The 14746-nt window shown below is 45.1% G+C and overlaps 1 pseudogene; it reads left to right on the top strand.

Moving 5' to 3' along the window:
• The first annotated feature begins 14042 nt into the window (after positions 1-14042).
• LOC126263960 (5S ribosomal RNA) lies at positions 14043-14161 on the top strand (annotated as a pseudogene).
• Positions 14162-14746: the final 585 nt, after the last annotated feature.

The raw sequence follows: 14746 nt of genomic DNA, 5'->3' as shown, positions 1-14746 counted from the left end.
TCACTCCACTTTATGACGTGATCCATCAGCTACTGCCTCTTCGCTCAAGTGAGATATGATATGTGGGAATAATGCTATTACTCCAAGAGCCAGAAGAGTGTTATTAGGTTTGTTAAATTTGGCCTTGAAACATTCCCCCAAAATAAAGACGAACTGTGCGTAAACTCAAGGGCAAAGCAGCCGACTGGATTATTGTGCTGGAAGTCCGCCAGGTGATGCAACCACGCCAGTCTCCGTCTTTGCCTTTCGTCTCTTTACTTCTCTCGCCAAAAGCTGTTCTCTCAGGCTTCGGAGTGAACTTACACTGCAAACAGCTTTCCTCAGCCTCTCCTGATGTGCTAGAAGTTGTCATATGTTGTTGTTGTGGTCTTCAGTCCTGAGACTGGTTTGATGCAGCTCTCCATGCTACTCTATCCTGTGCAAACTTCTTCATCTCCCAGTACCTACTGCAACCTACATCCTTCTGAATCTGCTTAGTGTATTCATCTCTTGGTCTCCCTCTACGATTTTTACCCTCCACGCTGCCCTCCAATGCTAAATTTGTGATCCCTTGATGCCTCAAAACATGTCCTACCAACCGATCCCTTCTTCTAGTCAAGTTGTGCCACAAACTTCTCTTCTCCCCAATTCTATTCAATACCTCCTCATTAGTTACGTGATCTACTCGCCTTATCTTCAGCATCCTTCTGTAGCACCACATTTCGAAAGCTTCTATTCTCTTCTTGTCCAAACTAGTTATCGTCCATGTTTCACTTCCATACATGGCTACACTCCATACAAATACTTTCAGAAACGACTTCCTGACACTTAAATCTATACTCGATGTTAACAAATTTCTCTTCTTCAGAAACGCTTTCCTTCCCATTGCCAGTCTACATTTTATATCCTCTCTACTTCGACCATCATCAGTTATTTTGCTCCCTAAATAGCAAAACTCCTTTACTACTTTAAGTGTCTCATTTCCTAGTCTAATTCCCTCTGAATCACCCGACTTAATTCGACTACATTCCATTATCCTCGTTTTGCTTTTGTTGATGTTCATCTTATATCCTCCTTTCAAGACACTGTCCATTCCGTTCAACTGCTCTTCCAAGTCCTTTGCTGTCTCTGACAGAATTACAATGTCATCGGCGAACCTCAAAGTTTTTACTTCTTCTCCATGAATTTTAATACCTACTCCGAATTTTTCTTTTGTTTCCTTTACTGCTTGCTCAATATACAGATTGAAGTTGTCGTATACAGCTTAAGAAAAATAGAATTGCTCCGAAGAGTAATTAACGCATATTAAGGTAGGCATCCGTGGTGTAGCAGACGTCCGCTTTCGGCGTTGTAGCTGCTCGGACGTGCCTAGCGCTCCGCCCGCGGTCCATAAGGGCGAGCTTTGTTTACATCCGTGAGGCTTCACATAGCAGTGTACTGCTTACTATAGGTGAAGATGGCTCTTTCCTACGGCAGGCGACAGTCAAGTTCGCGATCGCCGCATAGTATATAAGACCGAAAGCGCAAGAAATCGAACGTTTCATACTCGATGTGGTGAAGCTAGATCCAAAGGAGCTGATAGAGATCCACCTGTCGATTGTACCCAACGCCTTACACGTCAAACTTATAGACGAAGCAGCGTACAACAGACTCATTCGTAGCTCCACCGACGGTTATCGTGTTTGCCACACCAACGGGAATGTGGGTGTGGTTTCAGTTGATCACGCCGGCCTCGGAGTTAGAATGGTACGTGTGTTCAAACTTCCGTTCCAGGTTCCTGTCGACAGGGTTATTGAAGCATTTCGAGCACATGGCACGGCCCTTAGGCTGCGGAGAAATGGACCAGCTTCGAGACGTATCCCGTTCTCAGTGGTGTACGCCATGCAAGGATTGAACTCCGGAAGCACATACTATCTTACGTGTCAATAGGAGTTTGTCGCGCCATCGTAATTTACGTGGTCAGCCAAGGATCCACTCTGCCTGCGGGCAGGAAGGTCACGTCCGAACTGTCTTCAGCGACGTCTAGTACAGTTACCCCAGGACATCCAGCACCCTCCACAGCTGATCACATCGCTGCCTATTAAGTACGTGAAAGCGCTACGGAACGATGTAGGCGACGGGCATAGCAGATCGTTTGCCTATGGAGTCTATGGGTATCTCTCCCGATCACAAATAATCGACGGCTCAGATGAACTTGTTACACAATCAACCAGACGCCCCACAATAGCTATGGAGTCGGCGTCCTCCTCAGCTCCTGACGAACCCATCTTCCGATATGGAACAGGATCCCTCTGCAGAAGTGGAGGCGCGGCTACGAAAGCAGCGGTCACCGTAAAGGCGAAAGAAGCGGCGGCTTGCGACGGATTTCTTTTTATCGTACGTGCGATGCGATGCACCAATTGCGACGGATTATACGTTGCTGCTGGAATGAAATTTCTTTTATAATTTTTGTTCACCTTCCTCTTTACAGCGGTAGATCTTCGCACGTAAACTCCTGACTGCAGCTACTTACGAGATCACAGAAAAGCGGTGTTGAGGAAACTGTAACCTCATAGCTACACACCGGATGCCGCTATACGTAAAATTTGCTGAAAATTTTCTATGTACTTTAACGAAATGATTCGGAAAGGGGATGTCACTCGTACTTTAAATATGAAGTTCAAATTTAAGCCTTCAATAGATCTTTATTGCCGTTAAGCAATATCATCAGCCCACATTTACGAAAATTACTAAAGTTTCTGCTCACAGTTATCACCATACCTAAAACAGCCAAAACTGTTACCTTCCCAAATTCCGAAACCAATTAATTGTAACACAGTCAATGATCGGCCAATTACTTCTGCACACGATATTCAGTTGTTGTCTTTAGTTAAAGTTTATGCTCGCCATAAAATACTCAGTACTGCCACGCTATATACACTCCTCGAAATTGAAATAAGAACACCGTGAATTCATTGTCCCAGGAAGGGGAAACTTTATTGACACATTCCTGGGGTCAGATACATCACATGATCACACTGACAGAACCACAGGCACATAGACACAGGCAACAGAGCATGCACAATGTCGGCACTAGTACAGTGTATATCCACCTTTCGCAGCAATGCAGGCTGCTATTCTCCCATGGAGACGATCGTAGAGATGCTGGATGTAGTCCTGTGGAACGGCTTGCCATGCCATTTCCACCTGGCGCCTCAGTTGGACCAGCGTTCGTGCTGGACGTGCAGACCGCGTGAGACGACGCTTCATCCAGTCCCAAACATGCTCAATGGGGGACAGATCCGGAGATCTTGCTGGCCAGGGTAGTTGACTTACACCTTCTAGAGCACGTTGGGTGGCACGGGATACATGCGGACGTGCATTGTCCTTTTGGAACAGCAAGTTCCCTTGCCGGTCTAGGAACACTATTCAGTGTCCCCTCGACGATCACCAGTGGTGTACGGCCAGTGTAGGAGATCGCTCCCCACACCATGATGCCGGGTGTTGGCCCTGTGTGCCTCGGTCGTATGCAGTCCTGATTGTGGCGCTCACCTGCACGGCGCCAAACACGCATACGACCATCATTGGCACCAAGGCAGAAGCGACTCTCATCGCTGAAGACGACACGTCTCCATTCGTCCCTCCATTCACGCCTGTCGCGACACCACTGGAGGCGGGCTGCACGATGTTGGGGCGTGAGCGGAAGACGGCCTAACGGTGTGCGGGACCGTAGCCCAGCTTCATGGAGACGGTTGCGAATGGTCCTCGCCGATACCCCAGGAGCAACAGTGTCCCTAATTTGCTGGGAAGTGGCGGTGCGGTCCCCTACGGCACTGCGTAGGATCCTACGGTCTTGGCGTGCATCCGTGCGTCGCTGCGGTCCGGTCCCAGGTCGACGGGCACGTGCACCTTCCGCCGACCACTGGCGACAACATCGATGTACTGTGGAGACCTCACGCCCCACGTGTTGACCAATTCGGCGGTACGTCCACCCGGCCTCCCGCATGCCCACTATACGCCCTCGCTCAAAGTCCGTCAACTGCACATACGGTTCACGTCCACGCTGTCGCGGCATGCTACCAGTGTTAAAGACTGCGATGGAGCTCCGTATGCCACGGCAAACTGGCTGACACTGACGGCGGCGGTGCACAAATGCTGCGCAGCTAGCGCCATTCGACGGCCAACACCGCGGTTCCTGGTGTGTCCGCTGTGCCGTGCGTGTGATCATTGCTTGTACAGCCCTCTCGCAGTGTCCGGAGCAAGTATGGTGGGTCTGACACACCGGTGTCAATGTGTTCTTTTTTCCATTTCCAGGAGTGTAATTCAAAGTTCGCTCGAGATTTTCGTCGGAACGAATTATCACAACACTCTAAAGTTTTCATAAACAGTTTCTGGTCACTACCAGATACCATTAACACTGGACCATAACGCGGAAGTCATCCTAAGACTTCATCTTACACATAATGCGAAAAGTCACATCCAGCATAACCGCCTCCAATCAAAGCTAGCTCGCGACTCTTCTCACTCTCCCACACTCAAAACTATATCTTCTCGCTATGCGGCCAACCGCCTCGCTTCTCATTGGCTGTCAGCACTTACGACCAATGAGAACTCACTTCCAGGGCGCGGCTCGCGCCAAAATCTAGCAAGCACCAACCACTTATCTAGGCTCACTGACGTCATCAAATTAAGTAACACAAAACTCTCAAATAAATAAACAAAACAAAATGAACTATAAGCCTTACTCTACATCTGGAAATTTATTATGTAGTCGCGGATGTTCTGGCTGTCTTATACATAAGCATACATACTTGGACATCCGACATTCACTAGTACGGGAACCACTAATGGATTCGTTCGCACGTTACAGAGTTGGAACACTTGCCAGTTCCTGTAGAGAATTACATGAATGATTTTTAATAATGCCCAACGTCCCACATACTCTCATGCACGCATTCTCATTCACACGCACCCTAACACACAATACACATATTTACTTAGAATTCTTGAAATTATTATTATAGAAAAGTCCCAGAGGTTTTCTGAAACTAAAAACTTTCCAAATTTATATATGAACACTGAAAGTGTTATCAGATCATTGTACGTAGTCACTGAAGGTGAAATATTACATCACTGTATTTATTTAAATTCTTGACTGTCGGAAAATTACTTTTTTTTTTTGGAATTTTACTAACTTCCAAAATACAACTATTTTTGATCTCAGACTGTGGCATATTGTTTGTTTTCACAACAGAAGGTTGTACATCAAATATGACGTTCCTCAGGATATTCCTTTATTAGTTATTAATATTTTTAGTTTCGTATAATGTAAGTGGCCTGCCAGCGCTACTCCACTGCTTTCACACGCGCAGCTGCAACAGATGGTCGTGACGTCAGTCTGCAGGACACAACGTCCGTTACTGACCGTATAATACTCTACCGGCTTACATTGCAGCCCACATACATTCTGAAGTAAAGCTTTTAATAGACAAATGGGCGATCGCGCACTCGTTGCGACGCCACAGGCTGTCAACTGAAGACGAGCGGCACAACCGAGGCGACGAATAAGATGGTGGGAATGAACATGATTTATCTCCATCGACTGGCAATGACGATTTCCCACACACAGGATCTTTGCTACAGACCGTAGAGGAGCCACAACCTAAGGAGAAGGGATAGAGACAACTATGCAACAGGATAGTCTGTCACATGTCAGTGGCACAGACGAACATGTCGCGAAATTGAAGTAGATACTTCCTGTGAGTTAGTATGGGCAGAGGTCATTGTTGGAAACCGGAATAAAATAATAATTGGATCCTTTTACCGACCTCCCAATTCAGATGATACAGTTGCTGAAAGGTTCAAAGAAAACCTGAGTCTGATTTCAAACACATACCCGACTCATACGATAATAGTTGGTGGTGACTTTAATTTACCGTCGATATGTTGGCGAAAATACATGTTTAATTCCGGAGGTAGGCATAAAATATCATCCGAAATTGTGCTAAACGGATTCTCTGAAAATTATTTCGAGCAGTTAGTACAAGAGCCTACGGGAATAGTAAACGGTTGTGAAAACACACTTGACCTCTTAGCAACAAATAATCCTCAGTTAATAACGAGCATCAAAACCGATTCAGGGATTAGTGAACACAGGGTTGTCGTAGCGAGATTGAATACTGTAATCCCCAAATCTTCGAAAAATAAGCGAAAAATATATCTATTCAAAAAAGCAGATAAAAATTCACTTGACGCCTTCCTGAGAGACAATCTCCACTCATTCCAAATTAATAATGTAAGTGTAGACCAGATGTGGCTTAAATTCAGAGAAATAGTATCGGCAGCAATTGACATATTTATACCAAATAAATTAACAAACGACTGAGCTGATCGTCCTTGGTAAACAAAACGGGTTCGAACACTGTTGCAGAAACAACGAAACAAACATGCCAAATTTAAACAGACATAAAATCCCCAAGGTTGGCGATCTTTTACAGAAGCTCAAATTTAGTGCGGACTTCAATGATAGATAACTATAACAGTTTCCACAACGAAACTCTGTCTAGAAACCCGGCAGAAAACCCAAAGAGAATCTGGTCGTATGTGAAGTATGTTAGCGGCAAGAAACAATCAATGCCTTGTCTGCACGATAGCAATGGAGATACTATAGAAGACAGTTCTGCTAAAGCAGAGGTACTAAACACAGCCTTCCGAAATGACATCACAAAAGAAGCCGAAGTAAATATTCCAGAATTCGAATCGAGAACAGCTGCCAACATGAATAACGTAGAAGTAAATATCCGTGGAGTAGTGAAGCAACTTAAATCACTTAATAAAAGCAAGTCTTCTGGTCCAGGCTGCATATCAATTAGGTTCCTTTCGGAGTATGCTGATGCATTAGCTCCATATTTAACAATAATATACAAACGTTCGCTCGACGGAAGATCCGTACCAAAAGACTGGAAAGTTGCACAGGTCACACCAATATTTAAGAATGGTGTTAGGAGTAATCCACTAAATTATAGGCCCATGTCGTTAACGTCGATATGTAGCAGGATTTTGGAACATATATTGTGTTCGAACATTATGAATTACCTCGAAGAACACGGGCTATTGATAAACAGTCAACATGGGTTTAGAAAACATTGTTCCTGTTAAACGCAACTAGCTCTTTATTCACATGAAGTGTTGAGTGCTATTGACAAGGAATTTCAGATCGATCCCGTATTTCTGGATTTCCGGAAGGCTTTTGACACTGTACCACACAAGCGGTTCGTAGTGAAATTGTGTGCTTATGGAATATCGTCTCAGTTATGTGAGTGGATTTGTGATTTCCTGTCAGAGAGGTCACAGTTCGTAGTTGGTTCAAAATGGTTCAAATGGCTCTGAGCACTATGGGACTCAACTGCTGAGGTCATTAGTCCCCTAGAACTTAGAACTAGTTAAACCTAACTAACCTAAGGACATCACAAACATCCATGCCCGAGGCAGGATTCGAACCTGCGACCGTAGCGGTCTTGCGGTTCCAGACTGCAGCGCCTTTAACCGCACGGCCACTTCGGCCGGCCACAGTTCGTAGTAATTGACGGAAAGTCATCGAGTAAAACAGAAGTGATCTCAGGCGTTCCCCAAGGTAGCGTTATAGGCCCTTTCCTGTTCCTTATCTTTATTAAAGGTTTTGGAGACAATCTGAGCAGCCGTCTTCGGTTGTTTGCAGATGACGCTGTCGTTTTTCGACTAATAAAGTCATCAGAAGACCAAAACACTCTGCACAACGATTTAGAGAAGATATCTGAATGGTGCCAAAAGTGTCAGTTGACCCTAAATAATGAAAAGTGTGAGGTCATTCACATGAGTGCTAAAAGGAACTCGTTACACTTCGGTTACACGATAAATCAGTCTAAATTAAGAGCCGTAAATTCAACTAAATACCTAGGTATTACAATTACGAACAACTCAAATTGGACGGAACATATAGAAAATGTTGTGGGGAAGGCTAACCAAAGACTGCGTTTTATTGGTAGGACACTTAGAAAATGTAACAGACCTACTAAGGAGACTGCCTACACTACGCTTGTCCGTCCTCTTTTAGAATACTGCTGCGTGTTGTGGGATCCTTACCAGATAGGACTGACGGAGTACATCGAAAAAGTTCAAAGAAAGGCAGCACGTTTTGTATTATCGCGAAATATGGGAGAGAGTGTCACTGAAATGATACAGGATTTTGGCTGGGCATCATTAAAAGAATGGCGTTTTTTGTTGCGACGGAATCTTCTCACGAAATTCCAATCACCAACTTACTCCTCCGTATGCGAAAATATTTTCTTGACACCGACCTACGTAGGGAGGAACGATCACCACGATAAAATAAGGGAAATCAGAGCTCGTACGGAAAGATATAGGTGTTCATTCTTTTCGAGCGCTATACGAGATTGGAATAATAGAGAAAGGTGAAGGTGGTTCGATGAACCCTCTGCCAGGCACTTAAATGTGTAATTTTCAGAGTATCCATGTAGTAGTTGATGTAGATGTAGAACGTCCGTCAACAGCGAGCGTTTTCATCATTTCATTGGGAGATTGGGCACAAGAAATGGAACACACTGAAGACATGCAGGGGGTGGACTTTTAGTCACTGACTCCCACCGACAATGAGTTGGGAGGGATCCTTGTCCACGGTGGCCAATGAGGAGGTGGCGTGTGGTTCCGGGTCAGGAAAGATGCTCCATTGTCAGCCTATTTTTTGAAGCGTAACGTCCTAACAGTGCGCAGCCGATACGATGTCCCACGTCTACGGTATTAGTTCAGTTAACATCAGTGGTACCAGCATCACAGTACAGATCCAAATGCTGCGAGATAAAGATCCAAATGGTGCAAGATATGCGACTGTCACCGGACGTCGACACACTTTTTCGACAGGAGGTACGAAACGATACAACTATAGAATTTTATGGTTATACCGTCTATCGTTTAACGGGCGCCAGTAGTAGTGGTGACACAGTCATACTGTGACGAGAAGGAGTAGTGACGGAAGATGTGGAATGCCAAACATCCACCCGTGGTGTTGCCTTTAGAGCAGGAGATATCCGCTTGGTGAATGGCGCTGTCTGGCTCGACGAAGAGACACGAACGCACAATCTTTTACACAGAAGAAGTGACACCACTCTTCCGAGGATTCACGAGAATTACACTGTCGGCGACGACTTTAACTGTATTCTGCGACACGACGACCAATGCCCACATTTTGTCCCCTGCCTGGCGCTACAAACGCTGGCCCGGGGCCATGCAGTGCTTTATACTTGGGAAATGAAGCACGGCGACAGAGGCGAACATATGTACCTTACGAGCCATTCGGCCAGCCGACTACACATGGTGTGTGTGTGTCGCGTGGGCTACGCACGGCGACGATTGACGCTGGCCTTTACAGACCACGAGGCTTAAACATGTGCGCCATCACTCTGCCACGACAAAAGACATTGCGCAGCAGGGGTCCATGCAAGCTAAACGCTATCCACCTGAGGGATGAGAACTGTTCGCGGGAGATTGAAGACATGTGACGTCAAAGGAAACGGCGTCAACGCACGTACGTTTCAGTACTTCAGTAGTGGCTCTGCTGTTTCAAACCAGCGTTATGCAGAACGTTCCAAGATAAGCCACGTTTGAAACGGGTGACTTCCGAATTTTATGTCACAGCCGCAAGTGAGCGGGCGACGCAAACACCGTCTTCCGACAGTCAACGGGCTGTTCAACGTATCAAAGCACAACTGCTGCGTCTTACGGCGCTGAAGATGGAAGGAGTTAAAGTATGCGCGAGATTGTTCGATGGATTACGCAACGAAAGAGCGTCATTAAACTTCGTAGTGAGAGAAAGGCGGCAGTGGCGGCGTACACTTATACGGACGAAGAAATGGCCGATGGATCGCGGGCCACGTTTCAGAAGAATGCTGCCCGTGCTTTCACTCGCCACTATCGCAGTTTCTATGCTGAGGACCAAATGTACAGAGCAAGACTCGCGGACGTCCTTCGAGAAATGCCAGCGGCCGAACATTTCATTGTAGTGGACGACCTTGAGGCTGAATTACCACAGACAATCTGGACGCAACCCTAAAGTGTGCTGCGTTAAACAAATTTGCTTGACCAGATGGACTCCCTCTTGAATTCTACCACACCTTTGCTCCTCTGAAGGGACCGACGTGGATGCAGATGTACAACGAACTCTGAACACCTACTTTACAGGCCCCTGCCAAGTTCACAGAGGGCATAATGATAGCTATTCCAAAACCAAGCGTCCGTCGTAGACCGCCAGCCTACCGGCCTTCGCGCTCGCCTTCATGCGGCAGTAAAGGACAAGATAAATTTCGATCAAATGTGTCTAGGTGGGAACAGCAACATACACACGGCGCTGGGGTATAGAGGGATGTCAGAGCACTGATGGCGTGCAGGTTGCGACGTGTCCTTGTGGCACTGGATTCTGATCACGCTTTCGGGTATGTCTTTCTTTTTTCACCTGTAAATCGTGAAAAAATCATAAATAAATAAAAAATTAAATAAATGCAAATAAGAAACCGTTTCATCGCTTTGGCCACATCATCAGGAACGCGCGGGCGAGACATTGTGGTCAGGCCTCGGGTTGCGCCCCTGCCCACCTTGCTTCCATCAACCCAAAATGGTTCAAATGGCTCTGAGCACTATGGGACTTAACTACTAAGGTCATCAGTCCCCTAGAACTTAGAACTACTTAAAACTAACTAACCTAAGGACGTCACACACATCCATGCCCGAGGCAGGAGTCGAACCTGCGACCGTAGCGGAGACGCGGTTCCAGACTGTAGCGCCTAGAACTGCTCGGCCACCGCGGCCAGCTCCATCAACCCACAACTTGATCCATTATTTCCAGTTTAAAAAAATAAAATAAAAAATCGGTAGCTTCTTCGACTAGTACTCGAAACGTCCTGGAGTCTCGGGTGTTCGAACCTATCCACTGATTGAATTTTAAATAAGAAGTTATCAACAATGGCGGCCGAAGACTTCCAGCATAAGAAGTCACCCTCGGTCTGCCAAAGGACTTGTCAAATAGGACGAAGGAGTGGACAGAGGTTGAGACACTTTCTTGCCGTGGGGTGGAAACTGCCCCTAAAAGGCGGAAGAATCAGCAATGATTAACTGTGTGAGAATACAGGAGGCCACGGAAACAACTGCGTTAAAGACACATAAGGCGTACCCATATGATATGTGTTCTGTTATTGGTAAGGTGTCATGATGATTTCTCCATTAACAAAAGTTTCCGGATTAGTTCCCCATTCGAATCGCCGGTAGGAGACTGCCAAGAGGAAGCAAAAGATGGAATAACCAACGAAAGAAAACGTTCTGCAACTCGGAGCGTGGAATGTCAGAAGTTTGAATGTAATAGGGAAGCTAGAAAATCTGAAAAGGGAAATGCAATGGCTCAGTCTAAATACAGTGGAGGCCAGTAACCTGAAATGGAAAGAAGAAAAGGATTTCTGGTCAGTGAATATAGGGTAAAATCACAGTAGCAGAAAGTGGTAACATGGAAGTAGGAGTCGTTATGAATAGGGACATAGGATGATAACTCAGTTACAGTGAAAAGTTTAGTATAGGGTTGTTATCAGAATCGACAGCAACCCAGCGACGAAATACATGCCGACGTTGCAAGCAGAAGAGGATGATGATATGGAGAAAGTATACCAGGATACTGAACGGGTAATTCAGTACGTAAAGGGTGATGAAAATCTACTAATGATGGGAGATCGGAATGCGGTTGTAGTAGAAGGAGTAGAAGAATCGGTAAAGGGAGATACGTGCTTCGTAGTAGAAATGAGACAGGAGAAAGCAAAAGTGAGTTCTGAAAAAATTTCAGGTAAAAAAAGCGAATACTCTGTTCAAGGATCACAAGAGGATGAGGTACACGTGGAAAAGGTGCGTAGACAAGGAAAAATTCCAGCTGGATTACATGATGGTCAGACTGAGATTCTGACCTCAAGAGACTTGATTTTAAGACAAACCAAGGAGCATATGGGATCAGATCACAATTTAGTAATGATGAAGGGCAGACTGAAATTTAAGAGAATCGTACGGAAGAATCAGTGCGGAAGGAAGTGCGATACTGAAGTACAGAGGACAGATGAGACGCGTTTGAAGTTCGCCACGGATGTGGATACTGTGATAAGGAACATCAAAGTTGTAAAAGACAAAAATAGGTACTAGGAAGGTAACTCAGAAGGAACTTTGATTAACAGAAGAAATGCTTCAATTGACCGACGAAAAAAGGAAGTAGAAAAATGTTAAAGGAAAGAGAGGAATATAGTAATATAAATCACTTAGGAATGAATTAAATAGGAAGTGCTACTTAAGAATACTGTCTCGTCGATAGACTGAACTGCACTGATTTGTCGGCAGTTTTTTGTGTTAATGTTGTGTAAAATGCATTCCACTGATGGGGAAATCCTCGTCCTCTCGGATGAAGTGTATTTGTCGTACCGGACGGACTCTGAAGTGTCTGTACATATTTTTCAGCGTGATTTAGAAATGTGGATAGTAATGTTTCAGAATTTTTGTTTGTTAACCAAGAATTGAGAGGAAGAAGGGACATTTTTTCCATAAATGAAAGGGAATAGTGACACGTGAAAAATATGAAATTCTCCTTTCCAGTTATTCCAAACTTTGTTTTGTCCGTCACAGGGCATTCTCTACAAAATATTGCTCTTTTCACGTGCAGTGCAAGTTTCCTCGGTTATCGATTCTACATTACGTATGTAGAATTGTGGACATTTGGGAATGTGAGTCTCACGGGAAGCGTGCAAGGGATAAGTCCCTGCAGTCGCGCTATTCATCTGTGTCCTCGGTGGCTCAGATGGATAGAGCGTCTGCCATGTAAGCAGGAGATCCCGGGTTCGAGTCCCGCTCGGGGCACACATTTTCACCTGTGCACATCGAGGTATATCAACAACACCTGTCGGCAGTTGAGGGTTTCAGTTAGTCATCATTTATTCCAGGGAAAAGCTGCACGGTCAACAACAGTATTCTGTTCTTTCGAGAACAGTTACTGTCTTCACATATATAGTTAAAGGCTACCCAGCCATTGACCTTCACCTGTGCGAATGCGCACAGGTTGCCCAAACTCTTACGGGAATCGCCAACGCGTGCGCGAGTATTGAGTGGATGGGCAAATGTCTATAAGGTACATTACGAATGTAGAATTGTGGACAGGTGGGAATGTGAGTCTCACGGGAAGCGTGCAAGGGATAAGTCCCTGCAGTCGCGCTATTCATCTGTGTCCACGGTGGCTCAGCTGGATAGAGCGTCTGCCATGTAAGCAGGAGATCCCGGGTTCGAGTCCCGCTCGGGGCACACATTTTCAACTGTCCACATCGAAATATATCAACAACACCTGTCGGCAGCTGAGGGTTTCAGTTAGTCATCATTTAGAAACAAGGAACATAGGTAACATGAATTACCTAGACTGATCACGGGCACTATTGTGTACGAAACCATTCAATCCCTGGGGCCCAAACGTCATGGGGGACCTATATTTCTCAAGGCATGGGATCACTCTGGGTGTTAATTTGGCAACAGCGCTCTACCAATGTAAAAAAAATTTAATAATAATTAAAAAACATTACCGCAACACCAGCACAACTAGTCTAGCTTTACCTTTTCACTTGAGTTTTATGAGTCATACAGGCCAATTGCATACATTGCTATATCGTGTTTAATCTTGAATGAACTATATTTTCTTTAACGTGCAATAAAACGACCTTGTACAATTCTATTTCGTGTTTAATCTTGGATGCGCTACGTTTTCTTTACACATCGTACGCTAAAACCACTTTCTGACGGAATCAAAACGCACTTTCTTTAAATGTTGTTAAAAATTCTACCAATTTCTCCAACAAATGTATACGTCAAAAGCTCCGAAACATCGTTTGCCAAGGTTTGCCAAGAAAACCCAAAGATAAGGCACTTCCGATTCCATTACAATGTGATGTTACGCTAAAAACGAGTTTACAGAAAAGATTTTGCATTCAAGAGTAAACACAAAATAAAATATTTCCATTAGTATATAGTTGGCCAACGGCCTTGCCACAGTGGTAACACTGGTTCCCGTCAGATCACCGAAGTTAAGCGCTGTTGGGCTTGGCTAGTACTTGGGTGGGTCACCATCCTGGTCTGCCGAGTGCTAATGTCAAGTGGAGTGCACTCAGCTCTTATGGGGCCAGTTGAGGAGCTACCTGACAGAGAAGCAGCGACACCGGTCACGAAAACTGACAACGGCCGGGAGAAATGTGTGCTGACCACATGCCCCTCCGTATACTCATCCTGTAAAGCCTCAGGTCCGAGGATGACATGGCGGCCGGTCGGTACCCTTGGGCCTTCACGACCTGTTCTGACGGTGATTGTTTATTTTTATTTGTATATAATTGTCTTGGAGGAATAATAAAAGTGAAGAAATTAAATGATATGAAAGAGGTACATTGACTATGCTGATACTCCCAAGTAAAGAAGCAACGTTCTTTTGTTCATCCGTAGAATATCCAGCTTACACGGGAATCCTCGTGTTACTTCATGTGACATTATTCCTTGCTCAAAGAGGCTTTGCCTTCAGAGGTTCACCTCAGAAAATATATCCTGGAAATTTCCTCGGAATATTAAAGCTCTTAAGTCACTGTGATCTATTTCTTGCAGAACACATCAGCAAGGTCAGAACCCGACAGAAAGTTGGAAAGCGATTACGGGTGCATTATCTGTCAAGTGGTAACCAGAATGAAGTTAT

Source organism: Schistocerca nitens, chromosome 6, assembly GCF_023898315.1.
Source record: "Schistocerca nitens isolate TAMUIC-IGC-003100 chromosome 6, iqSchNite1.1, whole genome shotgun sequence".
Taxonomy (NCBI): domain Eukaryota; kingdom Metazoa; phylum Arthropoda; class Insecta; order Orthoptera; family Acrididae; genus Schistocerca; species Schistocerca nitens.
This window is presented reverse-complemented; position numbering and strand designations above follow the sequence as displayed.